General features: G+C 44.5%; 1 pseudogene; it reads right to left on the bottom strand.

Annotated features, from left to right (window-relative positions):
- Nucleotides 1-691: 691 nt before the first annotated feature.
- The window catches only part of LOC107296588, a 106106-nt pseudogene continuing 91613 nt past the window's right edge, over nucleotides 692-15184 (bottom strand).

Here is a 15184-nt window from a genome sequence, read left to right as displayed (position 1 = left end):
CTCCAGCCACGATTGCCAAAGCCTCCTTATCAATTTGCGCGTAGTTGCGCTCTGCAGACGACAGGGTCCTAGAATAGTAGGCGATGGGAGACTGTTTCCCATAAGTTGACAAATGGCTCAACACAGCTCCAACCTCATACGGAGATGCATCACATGCAATACAGACTGGCAGCCTTTTGTTAAAATGCATGAGTACAGAGTTCGAGAACAGCAGTGATTTGACTGCTTGGAAGCTCCTTTCGTGGATGCTGGTCCACTTCCACTGGGCTTGTCTGTCCAAGAGCCGGTGTAACGGCTCTGCCACAGCAGCCTTGTTTGGAAGGAAGGCATGGTAAAAATTAAGAAGGCCCAAAAAGGCCTGAAGCTCTCCCTTGGACTTCAGGCTTGGGGCCTGCTCAATTGCTTTCAGCTTTGAGTCTGCCAGATGGATGCCATCGGCATTGATGCGGAACCCCAAGAACTCCGTTGACTCAACCCCAATCTTGCATTTTTCTTTATTTAATCTGAGTCCCACTGTGCGGAACCGCTGAAGGACGGCTCTAAGCTGTTCAGCCAGAACCTCTGCAGTTTCTCCGGCGATGAGAACATCATCGAAGTATGGGCAGACCCCTGGAATGCCCTTGAGCATTCGCTCCATTACTCCCTGGAAAATCCCTGGGGCTACACTCACCCCAAACTGTAGGCGCTTGACCTTGAAGGCCCCCCGATGGGTGACGATGGTTTGGGCGGCTGCTGTGGCCTCATCCACCAGCAGCTGTTGGTAGGCCTGTGCCAAATCTAATTTGGAGAACACGAGGCCACCTTGCAATGACGCCAAAATATGGCTGACAACTGGCACTGGGTACGCGTGCTGCTGAAGTGCCCGGTTAATGGTACACTTGTAGTCAGCGCATATTCGCACTTCCCCATTGGCCTTTAGTGGCGTTACTATGGGGGTCTCCCACTCCCCGTTGTCTACAGGCTGCAATACCCCCTGACTGACCAGCTTGTCCAGCTCTGCGTCGATTTTTTGTTTTAAAGCAAAAGGCACTCGACGAGGCTTGATCCGTATTGGCGTTAACATAGGATCAAGCTTGAAGGCTATCAGAGGACCCTTGTACTCCCCTAGGCATGAACTGAAAACATCTGAGAATTCTTGGCAGACTGAAGACAAATCCGCCACTTGTGTCCGGTGAATGCCGGTTACTTGAATGCCCAATGCGTCGAACCAATCGAGCCCTATGAGGCTTGTGCATGTAGAGATAGGGGCCAGGTAGAGGTCGTGAGCAGCAAACTGCCCCTTCAAAGCCTGCATGCCTCTTCTCTCTACATGATCTCATCCATTCACATCACCATGGCAATGTGGGAAACTACCCCAGGCTGATACAATGACCTCACCTACCTGATATCAGCTAGGTTACATCAACAGGATGTGGTAGAAAACTGCTCCCTGTCTGGCAAGGGGTTTCACCAATAGAAATGCTGTTGCTATGCTGATGACATGTTACTTTATGCTATTTGGAATACCTGTATAAAAGGAATAAACACTGTGAAGGCAGTCAGCCATATTTGCACCCTGCAATGACTGGTCACTAATTACAACAGCTGGTGACCCGAACAGGGACGTTTGGGACACACACACCCCGGGGATGGAGCTGCTGCCAACGTACTTACCAGCATCTGGAACAGACCCCTAAGTGCACTTTCGTCCTCTGGGACCCCTCAGTGGTAAGTATGGGTCACAATTTATCTCAGCACCAGCAGAAACATGCACAGGAACTCAGATTCCTGCTACATAAGTCAGGCGTGACAGTGCCTGAGGCAGACATAAGGAAGCTGGTGGAGGAGGTAGGGAAACATTGCCCTTGGAATCCTGAGCGCCGGACGCTTAGGCTACGAGATTGGGAAAAGATAGGGCATACTTTACATCTTGAACCTCGGGCTCCAGTAAAGATATTACATCGATGGTATCAGTGCCGTCAAGCAGTGGAAAAATATGGCTCAGATGCTTCAGAAGGGCAGCAATTAACTACCAGCCCCCCTCCTGATTACAACCAAGTAAAACGTATCCCTCCTAAGGGATCTTTAATTGGATCTCCAGCTCCTTCTGAAGAGGCTAATTCTTTTGCTTCTTCCCAGCCATCATACACCCCCATAAGAAAAATATCAGAGGAACAATCTTGAAGTAGAAAAAAAATAATAAGGGGAATAGTCAGAGTAATTTAAAGAAACAAATTAACTCAAAATGTACTCCTCTGCAATGTGTTTTGAACAATTGGAATATTTTGACATTTCAAGTGGCTGTTAAGTTTAACCCTGTCAGACAATGTCTGGTGGTGCTTTGTGTTGATGTGCAGTGTATTTTGTTTATATATATGTATGTGTGTGTGTGTGTGTGTGTGTGTGTGGCCACCCAGAACATTATACTTGGGCTTGGAATGGTGAGAAAAATAGGAGATGGTTAAAGGGCCCTATAAAAACCACGTTTGGCTGCAATCGCCTCATGATTTTTCTCGCTTCTTGCAGGACAAGCCATATGTCTAAATAAATGTTGTTTTAATAGTATTTGTGTATATATGTTTGTCTGTGTTGTTCTGTGTTATTTCCAAGACTTGGAAGAGGGTCAAAACCCTCTCTGATAACAACATACAAAAAGGCCTTATTAAAAAATAAGGAGAAAGTATGAAATGAAATATTTGTATGTGGAATTGTTTATGCAAGCAGTTAGAATGGAAGTGAATGAGTTAATTTCTTGATACCTAAGTGTGTGTTAGCCCTCAAACCCCACCCCCCACCCACTCTCTCCCAGGCTGTGAAAGAAATAGTAAACTGCAGATTTTATTGTTGTAAAAGTAAATTGAAAAGTAATAGTAAGTGTTTGCATGAGAAGAGTTCCATGGAGGATGTGTGAGAGAATTTATGGAAAATGCATATGAAGGAGAGAAAACTAATTTTTAGTGGTGAAATTTTTGTAAACTTTCTTTTTCTTTTTTTTCCCTGTCTCTTTCATTTCTCCGCTGGCTGTGTTGCTTTAAGAGTGAGAGAGACAGAAAGAAGAGGGGGGGAGGCTGTTCGTTTTAACTTTTTTTTTCTTTGCTTAGAATTGCGATTTGAAAAGGGTGGAGTGGATGTGAAATTTGATGCTCACTCTTGCAGTTTCAGCTTGCAAATTTTTACTCGAAAGAGGAGACAGTAATTATTGGACAATATTTTTTGGGGGGAAAATTGTTGAGTTTAAATTGTTTAGTTAGACCTATATATCCATCAACCAAAAGAAATGACTCTGAATTGTTTTGCTTAGATTTATAAATGTTTAACCTATTTACTGGAAATTTGTTTTCATCTGAATGGAATTTGATTAAATTGGAACACCCCTGTTTTTGTCATAAAAAAGAAAAGTGGTAGATGGCGCTTCCTTCACGACCTTAGAGCTGTTAATGCCTGTATTCAACCTATGGGCCCTTTGCAGTGTGGAACGCCTAACCCTAATTTGATTCCTTAAGATCATGAAGTAATGGTAATTGACTTAAAGGATTGTTATTTCTCCATTCCTCTATGCCCCCCGATCAGGAAAAGTTTGCATTTACTGTGCCTGCAGTGAATCATTCAGAACCTAATAAACGTTGTCACTGGAAAGTTTTACCACAAGGAATGCTAAACAGTCCCACATTATGTCAGCTTTATGTCGCTGCAGCATTGGTTCCTTTTCACAAACGTCATCCAATGGCTTTGGTATATCATTATATGGATGATATTTTAATTGGAGCACCAAAGATACAATCTAATTGGCTTTCAGAAATACAAAATGATTTAGGTCTTTATGGATTGCAAATTGCCCCAGAAAAAATACAGTTGTATTCTCCCTATCTTTATTTAGGGCATAAAATGTTGCAATCTTATTCTGCCCCAGCTTTTCCTCGTTTGAGCCTACCCAAAATTATTTCATTGGTCAATTTACAGCAATTGTTAGGCACCCTTAATTGGGTTTGCCCATATTTTTCTTTGCCTACAAATTTGCTCAGTCCATTATTTGACTTATTGACCAAAGGAAAACAACCTGGAGATCTCATTGTAGTTCCACCTGCAGCACTTACCACAGTGGAACAAATTAATGACATCTTGAGTACTCAATTTGTGGACAGAATTCCACATAAAATTGCCAGTAACACTTTTGATATTTCCTACTAGTAAGCTACCTATAGAGGTATTAGCTGTGATAGAAGCACAAAAAGTATATTGTATTGAATGGCTGTACTTACCCCACACCCCATCCCAAAATGTTTTATTTTTTATCCAGGTGGTTGCTGAAATAATAACCTTAGGACGCACACGAGCTTGCCGTCGGAATGGGACTGATATAATTAATATTGTTCTTCCTATCCCAAAATCTGATTTTCAATTTTGTTTTCAGAATAACTTATCTCCTCAGTGTGCTTTAACTGACTATATAGACTCTATTTCATATCATCTGCCTAAAGATCCTCGACTTGCTTGTTTAATGACTTCTTCCTTTCCTGTCCGCCCACTGCTTTCTCCTTCTCCCTTGCCACAAGCTCCTACTGTTTTTTCCGATGGAGGGTGAACGAGAGGAGAAATTGCTTACAAGGATCCTCATGATGATACCTGGAAAGTGTTCTACACTGCAATACAATCTTCATCACAACGCTCAAAATTATCTGCTACTATTTTAGCTTTCCACACCTTTTCTCAACAGCCTTTTAACTTAATCTCTGACTCTCATTATGTGTGCCAACTTATTTTTAATCTTCCAGGTACTTACATCACACCCATGATTGACCCCAATCTTATGACTTTGTTTTTCCCTTTACAGCAGCTGCTACAAGACCGAAAGCATTTATATTTTATTTCTCATATATGCAGTCACTCCTCCCTTCCTGGGCCTATTTTTTTATGTCTTCCTAATCCCTGTGGTTTTGCCTCTAATCAACTATGGCAAATGGATGTTACCCATGTTCCCTTTTTGGCTCCCTGGAAATATATTCATTTATCTATTGATACCTATTCAGGAGCAATTTGGGCCAAGCCTCAACGAGGAGACACAGCTGCACATGTTATTTCTCTTTTTTTTTTTTGCCATTACAGCCTTGGGTAAGCCCTCTTCCTTACAAACTGATAATGGGCCAGCCTATTCTTCAGTGGCCTTTTTGCAATTTTGCACAACCTGGAATATTGTTCTTACTCATGGCCTTCCCTATAATTCCACGGGTCAAGCCATCGTGGAACGTGCTAATCGGTCCTTTAAGGACTGCTTCCACACAAGCAAATAAAAAAGGACGGATCTAGGGTACCCAATTTGTCATGGGTAACACAACAGGTTAAAAAAGTATTATTTACATTACACCAATTGAATGTTTCCATTCAAAATTCGACCGCTTATCAGAGACATTTTCAACAGAAAACAAGCTTGCCTCCGCCTCTGGTATATTATCGGGCCCTACCAAAGCATGGTTGGGACCGGTCCCTCTGATCACTTGGGGGTGAGGCTATGCTGCTGTGCTTACTCCTACAGGATCTTTGTGGATTCCAGCACATTACGTTCACCCAGCCAGGGATGTCGTGGCACCAGTTCCTGGACCCGGTCCCAGAAATGGCAAGGGTGACTCTACAGATGGCACAGCAACCAATCCGATCCCGGCATGCCAGTCAGCCAGTGACGTGGGGAGATGTGAAGAACGTGACCACCAAAGCGCAGACAGTGCTGCAGGAGCAGCAAGTAGAGCAAACTCCCGAGAACCTGTGCGCTGCCATTTTTGCTGTTTTAACTGCAAATTCCTTAGCCATCATTTGTTTGTGTCTGATCGTTAACATCTGCCCTTTGGCAACAGCAGCTGTCATCCCACCCAAACAATCATTCGAGCAATGAATGAAGCAAAATCTATGGGTGCAGCTGGCTAACATCACACAAAATGATGTCTTTTGCTTATCTGAAGTATATTACATGGAAAATTTGCTTTCTACATGTTTAGTCCCTTTTTGCACCCCTTCTGCAGTAATTCAAAACTTCACTGGCTTGAGCAGAATTTTATTAAATGGGAACTTTAACTATAAGGCTACATCTAGATGGGGGGGTCACTGCCTATTATCCACCCCCTGACGCTATTGCTTTGCACACCCCAGTGGTAGCTATCCCTGCAAATATAACATGTGCAAAAATAGTTAATTGTACTTCTTCAAGTAAAAAACCCTCAATGTCGTCGCATTAGCTCACCTGTTTTAAACTGCACAGCTTTTGAAGAGACTTCCTTTCATTTTGGACATATTTGGCTACCGCAAGGATGGATTTTTTACATGTGGTCAAGAAACATTTAATTATATTCCTCCTAATATTAGTGAAGCACAGTGTTGCCTCAGCCGGCTGATTCCTGTTTTGCTTTCCAAACAACAAGTTCACTCGAACTGTTCTCGACGTGGGGTCACGCTAAACAGCACTTGTGACTCTGAGACAGCCTTACTTAATAAAGCAGAATATGTGGCACTGTCTATGTCTCTAGTGGGTGTGCCAGGACTTGCTGTTCATGCTCACCTCAACATCAACGCTATTGCGTGTAATTTAGCAAAAACAATTAATGCTACTTCTTCAGCTATCTCAGCAATCAACCATGAGCTGCAAGATTTGAGAAAAGCTATTTTGCAAAATCGCGCTGCTATCGATTATTTGCTTCTGCGTCAGCATTTGGGTTGTGAAAGTTTTGAGGGAATGTGTTGTTTCAATATTTCAGATAATTCACGAACCATCCAGCACCAGATTAATATTTTACACAATTTGGCCTCTGATTTGAAAATTGATACTTTAGGATCATGGTGGGAAAGCCTTTGGGCTTGGTTGCCCACAGGATTACTGGGAAATATCCTACGTTATTCGGTCATAAATTGTGCTATTTTTATTGGTGGGTGCTGTTTTGTTCAGTGTATTCCTTCCTTTTGCAATATATGTATCAGAGCTTTTAGCCCCAAATCCTCTCCCACATTCCCTCAGGGTCAAGTTTTTGCCCTGTATACACAACTGCAAGGATGCTCTTCTCCTGATTATGATCCTTTTACTAACCCCTCTTACAACGATGTTTCATCTAACAAAACAAAAAAGAGTGAGATGTAGAGATAGGGGCCAGGTAGAGGTCGTGAGCAGCAAACTGCCCCTCCAAAGCCTGCATGATCTCTCTACATGATCTCATCCATTCACATCACCATGGCAATGTGGGAAACTACCCCAGGCTGATACAATGACCTCACCTACCTGATATCAGCTAGGTTACATCAACAGGATGTGGTAGAAAACTACTCCCTGTCTGGGGCCTCCTAGCTGGTATATTCTTAAGGAATGGCAAGGGGTTTCACCAATAGAAATGCTGTTGCTATGCTGATGACATGTTACTTTATGCTATTTGGAATACCTGTATAAAAGGAATAAACACTGCGAAGGCAGTCAGCCATATTTGCACCCTGCAATGACTGGTCACTGATTACAACACGTGCGTTGGCCTTCTACCACAACAACATCAAGTGGGCCTGCAAACCCCTTGAAATTCACTAGAAGTGTGGCTTCGCCCTTGACTGCCACTCTGGAGTTTTGGAAGTCGGTGAGCATTAAATTAGATGGCCGAAGTTTGGCCCATCTATTGCTGCGGCTGCATATGTTCCTAAATGTTCCTATAGAGATGATGGACATGGCTGAGCCTGTGTCTAGTTCCATCTTACATGGAACTTCCTGAAGCTTGACTTGGAGTCGAAGCTTCAGCTTAAGGGGGCGATGGGCACCAGTGTGGAGAACGCTCCTTCGGCTGGCACAGAACCCTACTTGGTGTTGCCCCAGGGGCCCGGTACCTCTCCTGATTGAGTCTTTGTTGGAATATTCATGAGCAGGAAGAGTCATGTGGTAACTCAGTCAGCCAATGTGAAGAAAGTGCTACTGAGTCTGTGCAAAAGGGTATTGAGTTGGAGCTGGATTTTGTTTGTTTCAGTTTCAGTCTCAGGTCTGTCTCTGCTGTAAGAAGTCTTCATTGTGCTATGTTGCTGTAAAGAAGAATGTATGGTATTGTAAATATTTTGATATGAATATAAAGAGTTTATTTGAATCAGCTAACTGCAGTCAACTGTGAGAGCTTCTGATTTATTTTTACCAACAGAGAAATTAAAATTCTCTAACAGGTTATGGGCCCAGAGCTTACTAAGGACTGCATTGTAATTTAAAGCTGGAAGAAATTGCCTGTGTTTAGAAAGTATAAGAACAAGGCAGAATTAGCAGAATGGCTGCAATGGAATTTAAGGAAAGTTCTGTGCCTCATTTAGGCCAAAAGAATTACATTATATGGGCTGCTAAGATGGAATGTTTGCTGAAAGCAAAAGAGCTGTGGTATATCGTAGAAAATCCCCCACAAGTGTTTGCAGCTGCTGATCAGAAAAGCCATGATCAAGCAATGGCTTATCTCATCTTAAATTTAGATGATGAACAGTTTCTAAATGTTGCAAATTTAAAGACTGCAAAGGAAATTTGGCTGAAATTGAGAGCTGTGCACGTGAATGTTTCTGCATGCAATATAGTGCAATTGTCAAGAAAACTTTACAGGGCTTGTTTGCAACCAGGTGAATCTGTGGAACAGCATTTAAATAAAATGCAAAGTTTATTTTTGGACTTAGAACAACGTGGGATTAAATTCCCTGAGTCACAGAAGGTTTTATTGGTGTTGAACAGTTTAGATAAAACCTGGGACACAGTTTCTGCCATATTTGAGTGTAAAGAAGAACAAGACATAAATTTTGAGGCTTTAAAGGCATGTTTGCTTAATGAACAAGAAAAGCACAATTTCAGGAGTAGCCACGAGGAAGAGAAATTCCTGATGAGGGGGTCCAGACTGCAAGTCTCCGGAGTAGAAACAAGGAGCAGATGGGACCAAGTTGCAACAAAAGAGAGATTTTGCAAGCAGAGAGTTTTGCAAGTAAAGAATTGCTACATTTGTGGAGCGAGCACACATCTGAAAAGGAACTGTTTGCAGAGGAACAAATTGCAGCAAAAGACATTTGTGCATGCAAAGAAGACTGATTTGCAAAAGGAACATTTGACATGGTTCCGAAAAGAAGCAGCTTTACAAAGAACTTTGAGGCTTGATTACCTTAAAGAATCCTTTAATTGGCTACATAGTTTCGGCACAAACAATAGAAAGCCAAAAACTGAAACCCCCACCACCCAAGCACTCGTGACAACACACAACTCCCTCCCTCCTTTCACAGTCATCAATCATATGCTCCAATTAATTTGAAGTGTGAATCGCTCCCTCCCTATTTTCTCCTGTTATGCTGACCTTGGCTGTGCTATGCAAAGATATTGTTATGATTAGCTGGCATACTTTCCCACTCACTGGGTTAACATTGTCTGCTTTAACTCTTGAAGTGATATGTACGCTGAATAAGATATGTTTGCTTCTTCACATATGGCAAGCAAGAACATCCAATGTTAGCAGACTTGACATCCGGCCCCCCTTAGATGAAGGACAGATCCTGTAAAGTAAATAAAAGCATAGGTTAAGAGTTATCTGTCGGTTTGTTGGGGTTTTTCATATGAAACCTTTTGACCAATCGGTCAGCTTTCACTTCACTGGATTTCACCCAGGTGGCTTCAGATAACGGGTATCCCTTCCATTGTACTAGGTATTGCAATTTCCCTCTAAAAATTCTAGAATCAAGAATGCGCTTTACTTCATAGTGGGTCTGTCTCGCAACCACGAGGGGCCCAGGTGCCTTTTTTGGAGGAGGTCTTAACATGGAGCCCTGATATGGTTTCAACAAGCTACAATGAAAAACTGGGTGAATTTTCCCTAAGAGTTTAGGGAGTTTTAGCTTTACTGTGACTGGGTTGATGATTCTTACTATGGGGAAAGGCCCCAAGAACTTTGGCCCCAATTTCTTGCTGGGCAACTTGAGGCGTAGATATTTGGTTGACAAATAAACTTTTCCCCCAACTTGGAATGTTCTTTGGGGAGCTCTCTTTCTATCAGCTTGCTTTTTATAAGTTTCAAAAGTCTTTTTTAGAGCAGTCTTTGTATTTCTCCAAACTTTTACCCACCCCCTCACCCATTAGTCAAGTGTTTGGGAAGCGGAGGGCATCTGAGGATATTCAGGTATTGGGTTGAACTCTTTTCCTGTGGCCACTCTGAAAGGCGTGTAACCGGTGCTGCTGTGCACGGAATTATTGTATGCTACTTCTGCAAATGGAAGATCAGTCCAGTTCGTCTGTTGGTAAGAAACGTAGCACCTAAGATATTGTTCCACCATTTTGTTAGCGGCTTCTGCAGCCCCATTGGTGGCCGGGTGAAAAGCAGATGATAAACCTTGAGATGATCCAATTAACGTAAGGAAGGTCCTCCAAAACTTCGCTGTGAACTGCACCCCCCTGTCCGAAATTATCCGCTTAGGGGCACCGTGCAGTCGGTAGATATGTTTCAGGAACAATTTGGCCAGTCGTTGGGCAGATGGGAGTCCTTTGCAGGCGATGAAATGAGACTGCTTCGAGAATAGGTCTATTACAGTCCAGATGACAGTGTGTTCACTACTTTCAGGTAGGTCTACTATAAAGTCCATAGCTATTTCTTCCCATGGTTGAGAAGGGTTTGCCACGGGTTGTAGTAGTCCAGGGGTTTTCCCTGGGATTCTTTTCATTGTGGCGCATACAGTACAACTTTTTACATAGTTTTCCACATCCTTTTTCAGTCCCGGCCACCAGAATTGTCGGCGGGTGAGGTGTAGGGTTTTTAAATATCCGAAGTGTCCAGCCTGTTTTACATCATGGCTGTGTTTGAGAGCATTAAGACGGAGGGCTTCTGGCAAATATAGTTTTCCCCCCATGTAAGCCAAACGATCCCTGCACGTTAGGGAGGTCTCATTATCTTTGAAACATTGATCGGTGAGGAGTTCTTGTTTTATTTTCTTTACTCCAGGGTCATCAGGATTAGGGGCTCTGCGAGGTGTAAGTTGAGTGGCAGCTTGCGGATTGGGGATAATTGCCTCATTGACCTCTTCCCGTTCGCTCTTGTATTGGGGTAGCCGGGATAGCGCATCAGCTAGGAAGTTCTTTCCTCCGGGTATGTACTTTAGAGTGAAGTCGAAGTGGTTAAAGTACTGTGCCCACCGCACTTGTTTTGGGGACAATTTGCGGGGAGTTTTCAGTGCTTCTAGATTTTTGTGATCTGTCCATACCTCAAATGGCACTTTGCTCCCTTCTAGATAGTGTCGCCAGTTTAATAATGCCCATCTAATCGCGAAGGCCTCTTTCTCCCAGATTGCCTATCTCCGCTTGCTCTCAGTAAATTTCTTAGAGGTGTAGGTGCAAGGTTGCAGGATCCCATTTTTGTTCTTTTGCAGTAACACAGCTCCAACTGCCACATCGCTGCGTCGGCCTGAATCACAAAGGGTTCTCCTTGGTCGGGGTGCTTTAGGACCGGTTCAGCAGCAAATAGTCTTTTTAGGTTCTCAAAAGCTGTTTGACAACCCATTGTCCATGCTAGTGGTTGGCCCGGCCGTGGCTTTCCTCCTCCTTTGCCTGTTTTGAGTAGTTCGGTAAGGGGTAGGGCAATCTCGGCAAAAGAAGGGATAAATTGACTATAAAAGTTGGCAAATCCCAGAAAGCTCTGGAGCTGTTTGCGAGTCTTTGGGGGCTGCCATTCGATTATGGTTTTCACCTTGGCTGGGTCCATTTCAATACCCTCGTTGGAAATTCTGTATCCAAGATAGTCCAATCGGGTTTGGTGAAATTCACATTTTGACAGTTTGGCATAAAGCTTGGCATTCAACAGTTTCTTTAACACTTCCCTTACCAGGTTTATGTGATCAGTCATGTTCGTGCTATATATCAGGATATCATCAAGATACACCAAAACCCCTTTGTACAAGTGATCATGTAGTACTTCATTGATCAACTGCATAAATACAGCTGGGGGCCCTGTAGTCCAAATGGCATGACTTTGAACTGATAGCTCCCCATTGGACAGTTGAAGGCAGTTTTCCACTCGTCTCCCTCCTTTATTCTCACCCGGTAGTATGCCTCTCTCAGTTCTAATTTAGTGAAGACACTCCCTTTAGCCAGATGGGTTAATAAGTTCTTTAAGAGGGGGAGTGGGTATTTGTTTTCCACACTCACAGCGTTGAGACCCTTATAGTCCATGCAGAGACGAAGAGACCCATCTTTTTTCTCTTTAAATAACACAGGGGCTCCCATGGTGGATTTGGCCCGTTCAATAAACCCCCTCGCTAGATTTTTGTTCACGTATCGCTGCATCTCCTCCATTTCAAGGGGAGACATAGCATACATTCTCGGTCGTGGGAGTTTGGCTCCTGGTACCAGTTCAATGGAGCAGTCATTGGGCCTGTGAGGAGGTAGGGCATCACATTCTTTTTCACTAAAAACCTCCGCCAGGTCCCAGTATTCATTGGGGATGACTGGTTCGCCCGGAGGCGGTGAAGTGGCCACGTGAGCTCGTTCGTTGGGTGGTCTAAGGTGCCCTGCAACATCCGTTGACTCAAGGGGGGGGGTCAGGCCCTATAGGCAGTCTCACGGTTCTCATTCCTTTCTCCCACCAGATGAATGGTTTCCATTTGTCTAACCAGGCTAACCCTAGGATCACCGCCTCAGACATTTTTGGAGCCACCAGGAAGCGAATAAACTCCCAGTGTGCACCTATTTCTAGAACTAAGGGCTCAGTTACTTGAGTGACAAGAGCCCCTCCCATAAGAGACCCATCGGCTTGCTCAAAACTCATGGGTTCAGAGAGTGATTTTGCTCAAATGCCCAATTTCATGGCAAAGGCTAAGCTAATAATACATCGGGTGCATCCAGAATCTATTAGCACATTTAAGTTCATTTGTACCCCAGATTTAGGGATTATAAGTTTGGCAGCTAGCGAAAAAGGCGGGATTTGTTGACTCACTATTCGGTCATTCTCCCCTTCGTCCTCACTGTCGAGAGAGGGTAGAGCTGGGAGGGATCCAGCCTTAGTCCCGGCGTCCTCCTGTGCAGGGGATGTGACTTGGACAGCTAGTTCTTGGTTGATTCGATGGGATTTCCCTCTCGGTGGTTGTTGATCAGATTTCTTTTTCGCTGTGGGTCTCGGTCTGCCCTGTTGTTGGGGGTAGGGAACTGGGCAGTTCGCCGCTCGATGTCCCTGTTGTCCACATCGGAAGCATGAGAGCGGCGGCCCTATGGGTAGTTTGGGTCTTTCGGTAGACGCAGTTGTTGGGAGTCTCTAGGGTGTTGGTTGTCGTCTGGGTCGTTCTGGTCTCAGTTCCATTTCAGGAGAGGGAGGCTTCTTGTAACGAGAGAGCTTGACGTCCAGCTTCACCGCTGTTTGGTACCACTCCTGTAGCCGATCGGGTACTTCTCAGTAAATGCAAGCCTGAGAGAGATGATCGTCTAATCCCTCAACAAAGTATTGAACTAGGGATTGTTCGGACCACCCCTCTGTTCGGCCTGCTAACTTGCAGAACTCTCGCACGTACTCTAGGGCAGGCCTCCCGGCTTGTTTTATTTTGTGAATTTGTCTTGCTGCTTTGAGGCCCATGGATGGGTCCTCAAATCATTCTTTCAGACCCAAGAGAAAGAGGTGGGGATTCCCCAGTTCGGGGGCTTCCTCACTATATAAATTATTCAGCCATTCAGCTGCTTCTCCCTCTAGGTTGGATGCAATAACGTTGACCATGGTACCTGGGGCCGGATAGTGGCAGGCCCAGCGGTTCAAGTGAGAGCGCCCTTGGTTGAGAAAAAAAATCAGTTTCTCTGGATCCCCATCGAAGGTTGCTTTGAAGGGTGGTGCAACCACAGGCTGTTGCGGCCCCCACTGGGGTTGTTGCTGCTGGCCCCACCCCGGGTTTTGGTCCCATGGCTGCTGGGCTCTCTGCTGCTGACGTGGTACTCCCAGTTGCTGCTGATCCAACAGTTGTTGGGCTCTATACTGTTGACGTGGTGCCCCCAGTTGCGGTTGGCCCCATCCTGCCTGCTGATCCAACGGTTGGTGGGCTCTCTGCTGTTGACGTGGTGCCCCCAGTTGCTGTTGGCCCCATCCTGCCTGCTGATCCAATGGTTGCTGGATTCTCTGCTGTTGACGTGGTGCCCCCAGTTGCTGTTGGCCCCATCCTGCCTGCTGATCCAACGGTTGCTGGTGTCAATGCTGCAAATACTGTATATTCTTGCTTTGACAATATGCAGAGCTGTCTGGCATTTTTATAGTTAAACCAGGCAGAAGGGGAAAAGAAACCGGAAGTAAATCACATCTTCCAAGTTGATTGGAAGATGTGAACCATGACCCCAAAAAAGGGTGGGAGGGAAATGCTTAGAATTACATGCATAGCGGAAAAGAAGCCAGTCCTAAGCATTTCCACCATGCTGTACTGACGTATTGTAACCTTAATAAATGCTCTTAGGAGTAAAAATGCCTGAAAGTCCTTTTAAGTGTTTCGTTAATCAGACACATGACATCATGCTTAGGACCCAACTCCTTTTACAACGATCTGGGGTCCCGAACCACATCCACTCCCTCTAATCTTGAGAGGTTCTGGAAAAGATTCAACGAAGATCTGAAAATGAAGAAAAAAAAATTGTCTGAGGACAGCCTCTTGGCTGCTGCAGTTTCCCCGGGGGGGGGGAAGCGACAGCCGGCAAGCCGGGCGAGAGAGGAATCTGGCAGATTTCCCAGCTGGGAGCGAGGCCAAAACAATCAGAAAAGCTGATAAGGCCAAGCGAAGAATCTGGAGAAAGCCACACAGCATTGCCAATAAATGAACGTGAGTCACAACTAAGGAATTCTTACATATTGCCTTCCCCCCCCCCCACCAGCCGTCTGTCACTGAAAACTCGGGTGAGTGGAAATACCCACCTGCAGTTCTCAGTGGGTCATTAGACTACCTGGCAAAGAGATGTAAAGAGTTAGAAGTGCGAAGCGAAGAACAGCTCCTGTGGAGAGAGGCCCCCAGCCCCACCTTTGCAGAACAAACCGTTTTTCTTTCTTTTTTTAATAGAAATTTTTATTAATTTTTCAATTAAAACAACAAATACAAATGATGCCTCTATATACACCAACAAACAATAAAAATACTCAAAACATTTTCGGATACACTCGGCAGTCCCCGCCTTGCCTCCACCCTCATCCACTTTACCTCTCCTTCCTCCCCCTAAACCCACAACCTCTCCTCCTTTTCTTACCAC

Source organism: Protobothrops mucrosquamatus, unplaced genomic scaffold (assembly GCF_001527695.2).
Source record: "Protobothrops mucrosquamatus isolate PMUCROS unplaced genomic scaffold, P.Mucros_1.0 scaffold2881, whole genome shotgun sequence".
In the NCBI taxonomy this organism is placed as follows: domain Eukaryota; kingdom Metazoa; phylum Chordata; class Lepidosauria; order Squamata; family Viperidae; genus Protobothrops; species Protobothrops mucrosquamatus.
This window is presented reverse-complemented; position numbering and strand designations above follow the sequence as displayed.